At 39.2% G+C, this 13,245-nt stretch overlaps 1 long non-coding RNA gene across 1 annotated transcript in view; it reads left to right on the top strand.

Moving 5' to 3' along the window:
* LOC117003356 overlaps nt 1–13,245 on the top strand; it is a 742,810-nt gene that overhangs the window by 586,520 nt on the left and 143,045 nt on the right. Inside the window, exon 5 of the long non-coding RNA XR_004419500.1 lies at nt 2,290–2,344. This is a non-coding gene — a long non-coding RNA (uncharacterized LOC117003356). The remainder of the gene's footprint in view (nt 1–2,289; nt 2,345–13,245) is intronic.

The following is a 13,245-nucleotide window of genomic DNA, read 5'->3' as shown; positions in this document are numbered from 1 at the left end:
TTCAAGTTGTGTACCCTCTTTCCTTGTTTTCAAGTATGGGAATTATGATGATACCACAGAACTTTAAGGAAATGAAAATACCTTTAACAGTACACTTTGTCCAAGCTGTCTTTTTGGCTAACAGTGGTATTTCTATTGCTTTCATTATGCTTTTCCTGAGAAGTACTTCCTTTTTAGTAGTACAATATGCTATTTCAAGGTTCTGACATTCTGCTGCTTAATTCCTGAATTGAATAAGTACTGTCTGGCTGAAGAATAATTTTGGATGAATTATAAGTATTAAAGCATAAGCATGTACCTTTAAGAAAACTTATACTGCCTTCTCCAAAAGCTAAATCCTGAAAGCTAGTGGTCCTTCAAGGATTAATTTAAAAAAAATAAGTTTTATGAGAGACATGAGGAGAGGAGAAGGAGAAGAAAAGAGAGAGGAGGTGAAAGGACTGGCAACTTGCATCATTAAACCTGTAAACGGTACTAGAATATCAGCCTCCCTACTATCAGCAATGATTGGAATTAATCCAGGAACTCAGAATGGATCTGTAAATGTGTCTTCAATTGTAGCCTTTGGCATAGATTTGCATCCCCAGTCCCTTGGGCACTGAATTTCATTTCCCCATTTGCTAAATGAGAACAATTTATCCTAAATCAACGATAATCAGAGTAAACACTATTATTAATTTATTGTTTCCAGACTAGAAAAAAACAGTAAAATGAAGCTCTCTACTTTTATCAGTGCTTTCCCTACCCTTTTTGCCCTGAGGATCCTATTAGCAGAAAGCTGAGCAACTCTGTTTCATCAGAAATAAATTATGCCTCACTTTTTTAATGTAACTACTGAAGGGTTGTAAAGATTAGAAATACGTTTGAACCCACTATCACTTGATGTTATTTTCCTTGATGTTCTGAGCTTCTTTAGGAGAATGAAACAACATGTTCTTCTGAAAACCAAGAGCAGAGCTTTTATAAAAGAACACCAGCACAGATTTTGGTTGATGTACAAAATAATTTCGATTCTGTACAGCAATATTTAAAGTAATGTATAGGCAGTCTGAATCAGAGCTGCCATAATTCCTGGCATGTATAAGAGGCAGAATATTTCCAGGGCAAGTAGGTAGCAGAACTAGTCACCCTTGTTTTTTAAATTATTAGAAAACTGTAATTCCCCAGAAACAGTAGTCTAATTCTCACTTTCTTCACAAAGGAGTTAAGGATGAAAAAACACCTCTAATTAATAAACACTGTTGGCACTGCTTAGGTAACAAGCTACTGTAAATGAAACTCTTAATTGTCTCTGAACACAGTATTATATACAAATTCATGTTACTCTTCAATTGCTGGTCTTTGTTATTGCTCTCTTACATTTTTGTAGGAAGTAAAAGTAGCTTTGTCAACCTCCTTGTTAAACTGAAAGAAGTTCCTGAGCTTTCCATTTGTGGTGATCACTGAGCTTAAAAACACACCCAAAATACTCTCTCATGATAACTAGAAGACACAGCTCTCAGCACAGGCTAAGTCCAAGCTAGATTAAGCTCCTTATGATGCTTCTGTTAATGAACCTAGGCTTTAAATCTGCAACCTAATTTTATGATGAAGGAAAATATTTTTTTAAATTAACGACTTGCAAAATAAATATATAAGACAATATATTTTTATATTTAAGATTTTGGCACAAAATAAGTGGTTTGGACTGTTCTACAAAGCTGTGTAAATACTTTTTTATTTTCATTGTAGGATGTATTCTCAGATTTTTTTTTCTTAATTTAATCTTAATTTTAACTTTGTTTGGCTGTAACTGTCAACGACTTTTTGACACAGGCAGGACCTACATCTTCTAGACTGATGAAGAAAACACCAGAGAAAACCAGGATAAGAGTATTTTGGCTCCATGCAGTCATGAGCCTTTGATTTTTGAATTCCCGGAACTCTTATTTCCATTGTTGGGAGTTTTGGAAATAAAAAACTGTAAATGTTTGTAATTTGTGAAACATACCTGCCTTGGCACCATACATAGGAAAAGACACCCAGGTCAATTCAACCCAGGTTCCATGCTTAGGGACTGAAGAGCCAATAAAGAGGATAGGAAAAAATATGTCTTACATACACATGTTTAGATCTATTGCAATGATTTTGATTATGGGAAAACTTTTATCAAGTTGTCGAGTAGTGTTCAACTTTTTTTTTTTTAAACTATGATGTTTGAATGCTTGTTAAAAATGCAGAATTTGGGATATATCAATTTAAACCTGATGGTGGCACCTAAAATAACTATTCCCACTTTCCTCTTTTCAGGATTACTGAATGAGTGAATAGTCACAAGTCTTGCAAAGAACAGATGAAGACACTGGTAAGTAGTAAGACATTTACTTTTCAATCCAGAGTACAGAAGGAAAACATGTTTGGAATGGTTATACTTCCTTGGTTTGACGGTCTAAACAGTTCCACAAAAGTTATTTCAACTGCTTAGCATACAGCCCCTGGGATGCACTCAGTGCCCATATAGACATGAGGATTCTTGGTGTATTTTGTTGGGGAATTTTTTTCTGTGTGGACATTGGGTTTAGATGCTAAACGGATTATGAGGTTCAGCCTTTGCAGAAGGAGGCACTTGCACTCAGCAATAACAGTCTGACACAGGGGTTTAGAGGGGGACCAACAAGTATAAAGATGTAGCACTATTGATTTTTTGGGTGAACTTTAAACTATTGGGTGAAACTTAATTTAAAAAAAAAATAAAGGAATTTGAGGACATTTTCAGTTTAAATTTATTGGATGAGACTATGAATGTTCTTCTGGCACAAAAGACATCCTTGCCAGCCAAGAGATCCAATAGCTTCTTGTCTGTAAATGTCACCCATTAAGAGTATTTCACAGTAACAGGACTTGAGAGGACATCCAGGCTCCCAGGCAAATCCCTACCTCTTGCCCCTCCCTGTAGGTGCTGTCTAATTGCTCTGAAGTCAGCACACAGATTGGAGGAGTACTGCTCATTTCTATTCTAAATGAAGTGCTTTGGACAAAGTAGAGCAGATGCAGCCCCTCTGAATTCCCACAACAGATGGAAGAAGCAGTTTTATTACAGAATATTCTGGGAATGTTGAGTTATGACAGATTTGGCTTTAAATCTCGACTTTCAGGTAGGCAGAATAAGCATTAAAAACTTATTCTCCAATCATCTAAAAGCAGCTTTTTGACCCTTAGTGTTACAAAGTGAGATAGGTGCAGCCTAGTGTTTGATAGATTGCTGTTTGTACAAAATATGTAGTATTTGCTAATAAGAAGAAAGTAAATTAATGGGACACTTTACACTCTGATGGTTAGAACATAAACTTCTGGAATGTGAGGAAATAGATGAGTAACCATTGAGGTCAGAACACGATGACCTTTCTTTACCTTTGGAAAACAGCTTGTTTGAAACACCAGGGTGTGTGGGACTGTCATTTCCTATGTTTGTTATTCTATGCCTGACCTTTGAAGTTCATATTTTTGTTCTTTTTTAAAATTTCTTTTTCTAATCATTCTAAAATTTAATATGGTAGGGTGCTAGCTCTTGAAAGCTCAATCTATCATATCCAGAAATTAATTAAAAGGAAAAGCTACACAAATGACTATGGAAAGGAATGCATGAATATCTTATCCGAGACGGTTTAAGGTGCAGTTTCAAGATCAGCACGGACCATTCTGGGTCTGTGCTGCAGTCAGAGTGGCAGCTTTGATTTCCTCACCTCTGACCCAATATTCCGCCTTCCTACTTACACTGGCAATTGCAAGGGTGCAGTAACCCAGTCAGAGGAAGAAAACAAGAGACCACCGAAAGCTCCAAATGGCTCCCTCTCTCCTCTTCCCAAGACAACCCAGTCCTTCAGAAAGCATAAGAAAGTTTTTGCTGAAGGAGCAGTTTTGAGTGTAAAGTTGCTGTGCAGTTCTACACTTGGAATCGTCAGTGCAAGGGGGAGCAGCACAGAACTGGCAGCTTTAGGTACCTTTTCGGGTACTTTTTTGATACTGTTTTGTGCCTGTGGGAGAGCTGCTTCTGAAAATGCTCATAGAAGCAAAATCCTGAGAATTTATCCATGACTTAGAATAAATTTAAAATTATGGTGTAAATGTTAGTTCACAAGTTCTATGATTCAGCTTCCTATAAGAAAAAAATTTAGTTTTCTCTTTAACCAGCAGTACATACAATTATAAACTGTGATCTCCCTTGGGTGAATGGCATTAAATGCTGCAGATATCATTAGGTGCAATTTCACCCAATCAATCATTTCTTAAAATAAGTCAGTGTCATGAAGGTGGCTTGAGGTTTCTAGGAATCCTCACATTTACTGTTTGTAAGCAGAAATAATAAGGTACAGTTCTTTAATGTAAAAGGAACAGATACTTTATTAGTACTTTGAATTTTACTTGCACTTTGGACATTTGTATGCCTGATATTTATGTTTAAATACATTTGCATGTCTACTTATATTTTAATACATTTACATAAAAGAGATTTACTATTGCCTTTGTGATGTTGCTACAAATGCTTTGTCTGAAGAAATCCAAGAGCAGCACAAAGTTTCAAGAGCAGTGTACCTAAAAATAAATACACAAAGCAATGATTACAAACTGCACTTTGGTGCCTGGCAGGGAAAGGTTTGTAATCTTTGAATCATGGAAAATATGCAGAACTATTTATGCTATTCAAGGTCATCACAGGAAAGATAGCAAGTAAATTTCAGAGTTATCTTTAAGATTATTAGGACTGCTGGAAAATCAAGCACTGACATTATCTATGTAAGGAATAAATAAAGCTAAATATGAGTCAAACAAGTTTGTGACACCTCTTATTTAAAATAGTTTTTCATTAAATAACTCTTCTGTTCATCTGTGAATAAAATATTAACATGGGAAAAAGAAATGTATATACATGTATATTACAAAACACTTGCCATCATTTCATGAAAAGTAGAAACCTAAAAAAGAAACATTCTGGGAATTATTAAAGTCTCTAGTAATTACCTTCCTTGTACATTACTGTAGTCTAAAGGAATAGTCAAAGACTTCATTTGAAATTAAAGAAAGAAAAAAGAAATACAATAACTTTAAAATATAAATCTTATTTTGTAAACAGTTCTTATTGCATTGCGGTTGTTTTTCAATATAGTCAATGGCAAAATGCATGTATTTTGGTAATCCACTATTACAAATCTATTTATTTATTTTAATAATTACTTGGTAAGATCAACCAAACTCCTTGGGAATTCTGTCATAAAGAATTTTTAAATACAAGATCCACAGGTTCAGATCAATCAAGTTTTGATAAAATGGTGATAAAATTGTATATGGTAAGAAAATAGTATTTCAGCTTAAACTATGTATTAGAGTAACCTGAATAAGGTATAAAATCAAACCTAAATCAAAATTAAACCTAAATTGAAACTAAATGTGCAGCCCACATCCCAGGTAAATTTTGTGATGAATGTGAGTAGAATGGTTGCATTGTATGATATCCTGCATCGCAGTAATAAATGCATAGAAAAATTCCAGTTTTCAACTAATGTTTAAACTTATAAAGTTCAGATTTAGAGGTTTTAAATGCACAGAAAAATTTGACAGTTGTAATTGAAGCAAGTTACTATTCATTCTCAACTTAAAAAAAAGGATTTTTTTTCCAACAGCTGTATTCACACAAACTGCTAGAATTTAGTTTTTTTCTGTGTAAAAGCCAGAGTGGGGAATGAAGGACAGAAAGGAAAATAGGCTTTAAGGAAATAGGATGGTATCCTAGCCAACCACATCTTGCATGACAAGGGCATGATAGCTCATCATAGCAAGGAGTTAGAGAAAAGTGGAATAATTTAGTGTAATCATATGTTTAGAGAAACATAATAAGTAAAAGGACTAATGAATTCAGGTAACAGGGTTTGTCTCCTGTGCTTGTCAGGGTCCTGTAACTAAGTGTCACTTTGCTATGTGATAATAATACATCTTCTCCTTTAGGCTTTCTGTCTTAACTATTTGAAACTACATGCTCATCAGGTCAAAAGCTAATGCATATTGTGTGTGTGAACAGTAACCTATTCCAATGAGTGTATTTATCTTAGTTGCTTTAATAGCTCCAGTGCCATATCCTCCTAATCATCATTGGTGACTTCTGGCATTTGTAGTGTAACCACTGCATAACAACAGCCCCAGAATTTGGTGTCTATATAACCCAAGCATGTCTTCTGTACATCTGATAGCTCTCTAGGATTAATAGTGTGATTTCCTTGGAAATAGTTTAGCTGAAACTATGTTATCATTTGGACACTATATTTGCATCCATATTATTTTCTATAATCTAAATAATTTTTATAGAAAGGGGGCGTGAGGGTGCTTATTTTCAGTAACATTGAGTAGCATATTGTTGATGAATTCTCTTCCTATTCCAGGCTCTCAGTAAAAAAATCACTTTTTACATTAGATCTAACAGTCAAAATGGAATATTTTCTTTTTTTTTTTTTTTTATGAGTGGTAAATACTGGCAAACTCAGTCTGTCAGCTAAATAAGCCTATATAGCATATTCCTTAAAAATGCAAATGTTACTTTAGAGTTTGGACTCGAGATTCAGATTCTCCTGTTAAGGACATGGTTTCTCTCAAAAGAATTCTTCTCTCACAAGCTTTTTCAAAATAGTGCTAATACTTTGTGTCTGGCAAGAAATGTGGTGAACAGTCAAATAGGCTATATTTGAAATTTTCTCCTCCGAACCTTAACAAAACACATGAAGTATAGTCAAATGGAACTGAATTTTTAACAACTTTCTCTTGTTCTGTTAGTGCAATCTTAGAAAGTCTGAGAGAATACAAACATGTTTCATCTCCAGTTTCATTCAATCTGTTTTCACGTTTTTGACAATTCAATATGAGTATTTCAGAATTTAAAGTCAGTTCTTTCTTTTTTAACTCTCCATTTCTTTCCAATTGTGCTCACTTATTATATATATATATGTCATTTCACACTTGTATTTTTCATCTACTCTGCTGGAAAAAGTAGGCTAGTAAGACTGATGTGCACTTTCTGTAACTTGTTTTTCTTTGAATTCTGTTTCCCTAAGTGGGGTTAAAAGAAGGGAAATGTAAAATGCTAAATCGGAAAATTTAGGATTTTTGCTACTACATAACAAAATGCTTGGAAGGGATGGGGGAATCCAGGTTCCATTTTTCTGAAAAAAAGCAAGTTGTTGCCAAATCTCTATTTTGGACAACAAACAAACAAACAAACAAACAATTGTCTTTTTCTTAGAAGAGAATGTTTAATAATACAAACTATTTGTCTCCATTATGTCAGTGTGTAAAATATGGATGGACTCACATGATTCTTCTAGGGTAAAAAGTCACCTCTTAAAACTCAGTTTACCTCTGCATTTAAACTCATCCATTATGATTCTGTACTGCAACCTTTGAGGTAACATAGGCTGCAGCTCCTAGTTTATATTGAATGGAATTAATCTTCACACTGTTAATCTAATTGTTTGCTCTGAAAAGTAAGATACAAACTAATTCTTGGTGACTGAACAGATGGTTACATAAATTGTGTACTCAATGCTGCTGTAGAGGGTAGACTTCAAGGAAACACTTGTACAGCAAATTTCAGCCTTTTTGGTTCATCATTGCTGTTGATGATTTCAAGATGCACAACAGGCACGAGTACCTCACTGAGCTGTTCCCTCAGTGACAAACATTCCGCTGCAACAGTGCCTGATCCAGTGCCTGTGCTGGCATCAGGGGCCAAGGCACAAGATGTCATTTCAGACATCCAGGGTCACAGACTAGATCATGGGACAATGGCAAAGCACAGCGCCCTACCTTTCTAAGCAGCCCATCACCCTTGGGTAGGTCTCTCTCCTTGGCCAGTTCACAATCTTCCAAGTTCTTTTTGATATCTATTTAATGCCAGCATAGGACCATTTACATGTGATTTCCCTCCCTTTTGATTTATTCCCTCTAATCATCTTCCTCCAGCAATACACAGAATTTCTCCAGACAATGTATTACCTCCTTGAGGCTGCCTTATATTCTGTCTGATTGCACTTTTCTCTCCTGCACACAGCATGTTTCTAGTCCTCACCACCCATAATACGTTGTAACCATAGATACCCTGCACAATTCAAACAGGAACCTTCAAGGCTCCACATTTGCTCTTGTAAATATTTTGATGAAAAGAGTGATTATATTTCATAGCAAGGCTTCAACAAGAATATTAGTTAAAAACATTGATTAAGACAAGTAAAAGTATGTGCTCAGCAGTGTGTATCCCTAAGAGTACAGGATGAAGCTGAAGCTGAGATTCACAACTATTGCATGTTAGCATGAAGTGCTACTGAAAGGTACTAAGTAATTTCACGATTATAAGCTGCACCTGATTATAAACCACACTTCCGGGTGTCAGCAACTTTTCCTTCTTTGACCATATATAAACCGCACTGGATTATAAGCCGCACTTTCATTCGCAGTGAGGACCCGCGTACAACAAAGTAATGAATTAGCAACAATCGCGCGATCGCGAGTTTTACTGGCAGGTGCTCAATTCGCAAACATTTTCCATGGATCAGGGTAGCCTTTAAATGCAGCTTAAAAACTAAAAAAATAGAGAGAAAAATCACTCACTTTTATTAAACCTGCCGGCTTCGTTCTCGCCCAGGTGAGGGGAGGGTGTGGCCCAGGGGGACGAGGGCAGCGGGGTCAGGTGGGCTGGGGACCTGCTGCCCCAGGCTGTCGGAGGTGGCGGGGGCTGCAGGTGGGAAAGTTTCCTGGCGAGCGACAGAGCCCCCCCAAGCACTGCGCCAGCCTGCCCCGGTTCTGGGGTGGCCCTGGCGCCGGGTGGACCCTGATGCTCGCCAGCCAGGCTGGTGCCATGCCCTGGGCGCTGCACAGCAGTGGGCGGGAGCGCAGAGCCTGGGCCCACCGGTGTTGGGGGCTGAAAGCCAGGTGGAGCCGCCTGGAGGGGCCCTGTGGGTGGAGGTGCTGCTGCCTGGCTGCTGCTCCGCCACTGGGGCCGGGGAGCGCCGCCACTGCCCTGCCGCTGGGGCTGGGTGGGCTCTGGCTCGGCTCAGGCCTGCTGCAAGCTCGCACTTCCGTGTTGGCAAATTTCTGAACTTCATCCATATATTGGCCACTCTGGTTTATAAGCTGCACTTCCAGATTTGGACCAAAATTTTAGTCAAAATGGTGAGGCTTATAATCATGAAATTACTGTACTCTTTTCATATTAGTGATCTCTCAAGGCTTGAAGCAAAGTCACTCTCCATGAAGATAAGACTTTCCATCGATTTTAATTTGCTTTGGAGCATAGATCTTTTAGAGTTTTAATTAATTGCTTCAAAATTTTGTATTACACACTTTGTAAAGTGCTCGCAATTAATTCAAATGTAAAATAATATTATTATGTTCCATTCCAGTCTTATGCAGCATCCACATCAACTACTTTCAAGGTATTCAACCAGAGAAATATTTGAACTGGGTTTTTTTGAAGGGCAGAAAGAAATCCCATACCTATTATGACAATATTTTTGATTTAATGTTGTCCTTAACCTCATTAGGGAAATTTTTTATAACCATTTTTTTTTTTTTTAAGCAGAAGTTCTGTCTTTGTATATGGCTATTAAAACCATTATACATTTTTAGGAGTACATAAATTCAGGAGAACAGAAATGCATAATGCAGCACCCTTTTATCAAGGGCATGTACCACGCACCAGATGGAAAACAAACTGTGTTTACAACATTACCACTATCGCCACTGACACTACGAGATCTACAATATGTTATAGCAGCAGCTCCATTAACCTTGCTAGTTCTTTTAGAGTTGTCTGGTACTTTGCCCAATCTGTGTTTGTTGTCAGCAAATGGATCAAATTAGGAGATTTTCATTCTGTTTATTGACCTTTTTCCTCTTTTCTCAATTTAGGCCATAGTTCATTCAAAATTGTTCTACTATTGCTCTGTAAAATACTGAAAATAGATGGCTCTGGATCTGTCTGCTACTCCACATTTAAATTATATCATCTTACATCAGAGGTGAAACTTCAGAACGGCCATTGATAGGAAATGTGCTGTAAAGCCACCAATTCCTACCTGGTGGATGGTTGGTGATGTGCCTTACTGAGGCTGCTGACCTTTAGCAAGAGCATTAGGACACGCTGCTGCCCTTCAGTGCAGGCTTGCCCATGAGACCTTTCACTTTTTCAAATTAGAGCAATCCTCACCATTCTTATTTGTTGCAGTTTTGGAAACAGGCACACGACAGAACACACCAAACTGATGCATGAACAGCCAAAGTTTATTCATGGACACCCCCTTCTATATGGGCTTCAAAATTCCCATGCTTGAACATTTGATTGTTTGAGGTCTTAACACCACCCAACTCTCTGGCCAATTACATGTCTGCCTTCAGGACTGAATGGGATTGGCAGGGGTCCCCTGTTTGATTTCAAATCCAGCCTATCATTGTCTTACCTGGGGACTTGTTTACTTCTACTCTTTAACAGCCTAGGCTACCGAACTGGGGTCTGTTATGGCCAATTTTATCTGTGCAGCTTACAGACCAGCTTTAGTTATCACAGTTCCTCTTTTTCTGTTTAAAAATGCAAACTGTTCTTTGTCATCCTCTGCAGCACTCTTGCAGACAGGATGACAAGACAACATGATGACGCAGATGATAAGCCCAGTTCAAATAATACTTTCTACCCAAATCAAAGAACCTAGGCCCCCTGCTCCCCTCCCAGCCAAGTACGTGTCCCATGTATCATCAGAGTTGTAACATGCACATCCAGGAGCTGTCAGATGAGATTACCAGCAATACAAGTTTTCAAGATGGCATGCCACAGGCTCGTTGCTTAGAAGTTGGACTTTTACAACTTAGCACTACAAACAAGAAACAATTCAACTTTAGAACCATCAGAAAAAACAACTGAGTTCATGTTTTTGATTCGTGTCCTTAAATAGATAAAATCCTTTAGTCCTCATATCTTTAAATACAGTAATTTCACTTCTAAAGGCGCACTGGATTATAAGGCACACATCCATGTGTCAGCAAATTTCCGAACTTTGTCCATATATAAGGTGGACTGGACTATAAGGTGCACTTTATTTTTGCAGCGAGGATCCGTGCCGCGTGCAACAAAGTAATGAATTAGTAACGGAATTGTGTGATCGCAGGGTTTGCTGGCAGGTGCTCAATTTGCAGACATTTTTCACAGATTGGTACAGCCTTTAAACGCCGCCTCAAGCACCCTTCCTGCGCGCAGGCCCCGGCACTCCGGCCTGCCCCTGGTGCCGGCTGGTGAGGTGTGGCTCGCGGCAGCTGTGGCTCACGGCTCGGGGCTGCCGCGGCTCAGGGCGGCCCGCAGCTCGGGGTGGCTCAGGGCTGCCCGCCGCTTGGGGCGGCTCGGGGCTGCCCGCAGCCCGGGGCTGCCCGTGGTTCAGGGCAGCTCGGGACTACAGTAGCACGGCCGCAGCTCGCACTTCCAGGTTGGCTTGGGGTAGCCGCGGCTCGTGGCTGCTCACTCCCGCCCCTCCTCGCGGCTCCGTGTTCCCGCAGTGCCACCCCTCTTCACGGCTCAGCTCACGGCTTGCATGTCCGGGTTGGCAAATTCCACAACTTTGTCCATATATAAGGTGCACCAGATTATAAGGCGCACTTTCAGGTTTCGATCAAAATTTTAGTCAAAAGGGTGTGCCTTATAGTCCTGAAATTACTGTATATAAATCTTCATATCCTTAAATAAAAACAATCCTTAAATAGTCACCTCAAGAGTCCCAGACTTTCATGCAGCAGGTACATAAGTTTTTTCCATCACTGCTCCACACACTGCTCCACTACACATGCTGAGGGGCCATCAGGAAGGTGTTGGTGGTGGTTCTGAGCAGGACTTAGAGCAGGTCATACACACCTGGCAGGTGTCCATCGCATTCTGGTATCCATGGAGACACAAGCTTATCCATGTCCTCAAGTAATAAATCCCAAGGACCTTCCCATTTATTAGTGAAAATGTCTCACGCCAGTACCTTGGGTTTGGGTGACTGGGCATCACTGCATGATTGTTATGATAAAAAGTGATTTAAAATTACTGGATTCTAGGAATTCTCTAATACTGTCAAATGAAACGTTTAGGGTGTAGATAGCTTAAACCACTCGACCCTGTGGAGTCTCACCAGACATTCCCCCTTCCTGTTTATCAAGAATGCCTCTTAAAGTGCCATGGGCACATTCCACGATGACCTGCGCTGTTGGTGAGTAGGGAATACCAATGTGGTGTAACACACCCCAGAGCTGTAGGAATTGTATTTTGTGAGGTATATGCAGGGCCACTGTCTGTTTTAATGGTATGGGGAATACCTAAAGCAGCAAAGGCTCATCACCAATGTGCGATGGTATCCCGACTCCTTTCCCCTGTGTGTGCTGAAGTCCATATGGCTGATGAAAAGGTATCAGTTGACACATGCACATAGTTCAAACGCCCAAATTAAGTGTGACATCAGTTTGCCAGATTTGTAAAGCTCTCAGACCATGAGGATTAACTCCCATCTGCAGTGGTGCAGTGTGGCCTTGGCAGTCAGCACAGGTGTTAGCTGTATTATGATCCTCTGTGTTTGACAGCAGGAATTGTCGCTGTAGGGCTTGAACACCTTGATGGAAAAAGGCATGTGATACCTTTGCTTGTGCAAGCATGTCTGGTTGTGGTGCTGTCCAAGCAGGACTAGCTAGCCAATCTGCTCAAGCGTTGTCCTCTGAAATGAAACCTGGTAAATTTGTGTGACTTCTGATGTATAAGATGTAATAAGGACAAGTTCTGGCCTGAATGGTATGCCACAAAATTTTTAGTAGGTCAAATAGTGGTGCATTGTCAATTTCTCTTAATAGGGCTCGGTCTAATCTCTGTGTAATATCAGCAACATAGGTAGAATCAGTCACAATATTTAAAGGAATATGGGGAAAACATTGAAAGCCATAGCTACAGCATGAAGCTCTGCCAACTGAGGTGATCCACTCTCATGACCTTCCAGTGTTTGCCAACCACTTTCCTCCTTCCATGTTACAATGGCTTTTTCTGTTTTCCCAGAGCCATTGGTAAACACTGTAACACCCTTTAGGGGTGTGTGACTATTCAGAGGTTTTAGTGGTTCCACTCAGCTGCAGTAATCCATGGCTGGAAAGATGGTAACTAATTAATCCTGAGAAATTTAGCAAGACACTTTGTAAAGCTGTGTTGTTGGTAAAGCACCA

This window comes from Catharus ustulatus, chromosome 15 (genome assembly GCF_009819885.2).
Source record: "Catharus ustulatus isolate bCatUst1 chromosome 15, bCatUst1.pri.v2, whole genome shotgun sequence".
NCBI classification, from domain to species: Eukaryota; Metazoa; Chordata; class Aves; order Passeriformes; family Turdidae; genus Catharus; species Catharus ustulatus.
Note: the sequence above shows the minus strand (reverse complement) of the source record. Positions and strands in the feature narration are given on the sequence as shown.